The 4,723-nt window shown below is 42.2% G+C and overlaps 1 pseudogene; it reads left to right on the top strand.

The window, feature by feature from the left end:
• The first annotated feature begins 2,507 nt into the window (after nt 1-2,507).
• Nucleotides 2,508-3,487, top strand: LOC115831796 (annotated as a pseudogene).
• Nucleotides 3,488-4,723: the final 1,236 nt, after the last annotated feature.

The following is a 4,723-nucleotide window of genomic DNA, read 5'->3' as shown; positions in this document are numbered from 1 at the left end:
CTCATCCGAGAAGATCAGACAAAATTCAAGGTTTTTAGAGAGGGGCTACCCTGAATGATGTCACCAGTAAGTGGGTTTGTAAACAAAGACAGAGCTTGGCAGGTTGCACTGGATACTTCAAACCAGTTTCTCTGGAAAAATGTGAGTTACTCAATAAACCCTCAGTTTTCCTGAGGTAAATCAACTTTGAAATACAAAGGAGAACTCTGGGTGATAAATCATGCCAGGTTACACACTGGGACTGCAGCTCACAGAACATTATTAGATTTAAGACAATAGAAGATAGGAACATTTTTTGAACTAGTTTATTGAATCCTTTTGAGAATATCACTGTTTGGCAGTTCCTAGAAAGCTTAGACAAGAGGAAAACAAATTAACTTTGAACTAAAAAAAACAAAAACAAACAACCAAAAACTTTGAATTAGAAAACAGCTGCAAAGAAAAGCCCAACAATCTGACATGTTGATTATTATTTTGTTAACATTACAGAAATACAAAGATGATTTTACTGTTCAGACCTTTACACATCACACAACAGAAAAATCCTTCAGTTGACTAGTTTCCATAAACTTTGTAGAGTTATGGCAAAACAAGAGTCATCTGTGAAATATACAAATGTTTTGTACTGAGGGATATTTTCACATAACACAGGAGATGATACATTTAGACCCCCTCAATCTCATCGTCATACTGATTATACTGTAAGCAGTGATTAGGGTGCACAGGTTGCATGTTTAGAAGGTATGGATATGGCAATTCTAACGTATCTTAACATTGTTTCTGAAAAGCTAAGGTTTTGTTATTGAACGACTATTAGAAGTTGAATGTGATCCTCTTCCAGTGTCTGGCATTGCCTTCCTGTGGAATTAACATTCTGTGTGATTTAGAGTATGTGTCCTGACTTTCTCAATGCTCATAAATACCTTATCTGTAGGAAACTTACTTTAAGGGAAAAGCAGCTTTAGCCTGTCTCCAGTATATGGCCCTGACTTGCTTATACATGTAATCTATTATGAAGGAAAAAGAGCCGTCCTCACAAATCTGCAAGATTAAAACTTCTAGCACAAACACAGCTTGAATCAGTGCTTCTGTAGCTTGTTTCAGCAAAGAGACCATAGCCAGCACTGTGGCTACAACATACGCCTTGCCATCAGATACAAGAGTTAGGCTTCATATCCACATCCTGTGCGATAAAAAAGCTTTAAATCTGAATGCAACATCCGTAGAATTAGCTCGCAGACAACTCAGAAGCAGGAACACTTTGGTCTGTGTTCAAGTAAAATGAACGTTGAGATTTCTTTATGCAGCAGCAGAAGTAGGATTCTGAATCTCTCTTTGGAGTCAAGTTGGTCTTTGAAAGAAAACCAATTTGCTTTTAAGAGGTTCTAATCTAGCAGGATACGAGATGATGGCAAGCATGTTTAAACCAAGTATCAACTAAGGGACTGGTACATTGAAAAACTACCTTCTGTTTCAGGAGAGGGTAATTAGGGTGTCAGCAATGCTGTTATTACTACTAAGGTCACCAAGGACTTAGACCAAGAAGTTCCATCCAGCAACACTTTATTACAGTGTACAGAGGTCAACAGTAATAGGTAAAAGAAAAAGATAACCTTTTATCAGATTTTACATTACATTGCTAATTTTTATTACAGAATATTTTTCATTCTTTTGATTCACTGATATTTATTTCTGATTCTGACTCTGCCTACTGTTATTCACCCTACTTGTTAATTCTAATCTATTCTGTTTATTTGTAAAAGCACAACTTTTCTGAGGCATAGTTGTGTGTGTGTATGTGTATTTAACCTATTCTAGAAACATTAAGGTAGAAGAGATCGATTTTACAGATTATAATAGCATGTAAAGAGTTTTATACAGTTAATGCCTGAGAGTCTGCACAGTGGGGAACTCTGAAGTAATATGTAAAGTGTCAGGAACAAGCAGGTCAGGACTGTGGCACTCAAAGGGCAGGTAACCAGCTTTTCAGTAACATTTTTAAGTAACAGTTTCAGAGATCCTCAGAGAATGCCACGCAGTAAAGGACGCCCCTCAAAATCCATACAGCAGATTTCTGGTTTCCAAATTTCTGGGATATAGTACTTAATACGGTATTTGAAACTACAATTGCTATGGAAGAGACATTCTGGAGAGTTACGTATTATCCAAAAATAAATTTTTCAGAAGCAAGAAATTTTAAAATAAACCAACCAAAAAAGAATGGCCAACCTTTTAAACCTTTTTTTTCCATTAATAAGGAGCTACATAGTCTGCTGGGGAAGAACTTGATAGAAATTGACTGTTTTCACTTAGTGGTCTGATCCCCTTGTATCTGTGTCAGATAAAATCATAGAACTTATTATTTGTTACCATGGATACCATGAAGATACTGCCATCCACTAAATAGTAGTAGAGGAGGACAACATAATTTTCTGGAACTAGTCCCGTTTTGCCTTCATAAGTTGCCTTTAACCATCCTGTTTCCACTGATGGGTCCACGCTGGAAAATGTCGCTCCTGGTGGGAAGGAAAGCTCATGCTGTGCTCTGCTTTGCAGGAGTACATGGCTTTGGCTTGGTGCCCAGAAGAAACTGGCTTAGGTGAACCAGCATTTTCAAACAGTTGAGCTTTTGCTGCCACTACTGAGCCAGGACGCTGATAGCCATTGCTTGAGGTGGTGTCTAGTCTTAACCTCCTGCACATTTTTGGAGGCAGGTCTGGGTTTGAAGCTTTGGGTGTCTCTTGGAACCTACAGAAGTTAAGCTTTGAATAGATCCACTGTAGCTCGGGTTTCCTTCAGCTGCAGAGATGGATCTGAGAGAAGAAGCAGAAGCTCTTTTCAGTCCTGAAAGCCCATAAGGCCCTTTCTTGACTAGGTCTATGGGTGGGGAAACGTTCCCTGGGCTAGTGACCGAAGCAACACTCTGGCAATCTGATTCTGCATCTGTCTTGTGAATGTTCACAAGTGTCTCTCCTTTTAGAAGCTGCACAGTAAAGGTCCCAAAATACACACCACCACGAGTGCAAAAACCCAGGCGGTTCTCCCAACGTGATGTTTTTTTCCCAGCGAATCTCCGATAAGAAGGTCTGTGCAGATTTCTGTGCTCCCACCTGCAGTAAATATTCGTAGACGTATAAAGCTAACTTTTCCCCAGCCTGCCTGTCCGAGGGCACCAACGAGCCTTTGCCTTTGGCAAACATGGTTTGCAGGGAAGAGGGCGCCAAGCCTCGCCGCCGCCGCCACCGCTCCGGCTCTCCCGAGCTGCCCCTGGCTCCCGGCCCCCTCCCAGGCGCTCGCTCGCTCTCCCGCTGGCTGGCGCTCTCCTCGCCTCGCTCCTCTCCCTCCCGACCAGGTGCTGGCTCCGCGCTCTTTCCAGCTGTCAAAGCATCAGCCCGGGCCATGATCCCATCGCCCTGGAACTCCTCCCGCGCCGGCTCGGTCTGGGGTGCCGCCGCCGCCTCCCGCAAGGCCGCCCGCTCTCCGCTAGCTCCCGAGCTGGCCAGGCTCCCCCTGCGCCGCCCTGCGCCTCCAGCACCGCTGCCGCCGCCACCGCCGGTCTCATGTGTCACATTTTCTTAATCCAGTCTATGGTTGATGGTGGACATTTGGGTTGGTTCCAAGTTTTTGCTATTGTGAATAGTGCCCCAATAAACATACGTGTGCATGTGTCTTTATAGTAGCATGATTTATAATCCTTTGGGTATATACCCAGTAATGGAATCGCTGGGTCAAATGGTATTTCTAGTTCTAGATCCTTGAGGAATCGCTACACTGTCTTCCACAATGGTTGAACTAGTTTACAGTCCCACCAACAGTGTAAAAGGGTTCCTATGTCGAGCAATGGCAACAAAAGCCAAAATAGACAAATGGGATCTAATTAAACTAAAGAGCTTCTGCACAGCAAAAGAAACTACCATCAGAGTGAACAGGCAACCTACAGAATGGGAGAACATTTTTGCAATCTACCCATCTGACAAAGGGCTAATATCCAGAATCTACAAAGAACTTAAATTTACAAGAATAAAACAAACAACCCCATCAAAAAGTGGGCAAAGGATATGAACAGACACTTCTCAAAAGAAGACATTTATGCAGCCAACAGACACACGAAAAAATGCTCACCATCACTGGCCATCAGAAATGCAAATCAAAACCGCAATGAGATACCATCTCACACCAGCTAGAATGGCAGCTTAATTTTTAAAACGCTGTATCAATAATTTAACCACATAGATCTGTCAGCTAGAATAAATGTTACATATTTAATTGACAATAATTTTTTGCTCTCTTAGAGACATGTAGATAGAATTTGGGTTTATCAAATGGTTTGTTTTTGTTGTTTTTTTGTTTTTGAGATGGAGTCTTGCTCTGTCACCAGGCTGGTGTGCAGTGGTGCGATCTTGGCTGATTACAACCTCCGACTCCTGGGTTCAAGTGATTCTCCTGCCTCAGCCTCTCAAGTAGCTGGGATTATAGGCATGTGCCACCACGCCCAGCTAATTTTTGTATTTTTAGTAGCAATGGGGTTTCACCACGTTGACCAGGATGGTCTCGATTTCCTGACCTCAAGATCTGCCTGCTTTGGCCTCCCAAAGTGCTGGGATTACAGGTATGAGCCACTCCACCAGGCCAGTTCTGACATATTTTTAAGAAAGATTAGGCTGATGCTATGGTAACTCAGTTATTCATGATACATGTCATATTATAAGTAGGAGAATTCAAT

Source organism: Nomascus leucogenys, chromosome 20 (genome assembly GCF_006542625.1).
Source record: "Nomascus leucogenys isolate Asia chromosome 20, Asia_NLE_v1, whole genome shotgun sequence".
NCBI lineage: Eukaryota > Metazoa > Chordata > Mammalia > Primates > Hylobatidae > Nomascus > Nomascus leucogenys.
This window is presented reverse-complemented; position numbering and strand designations above follow the sequence as displayed.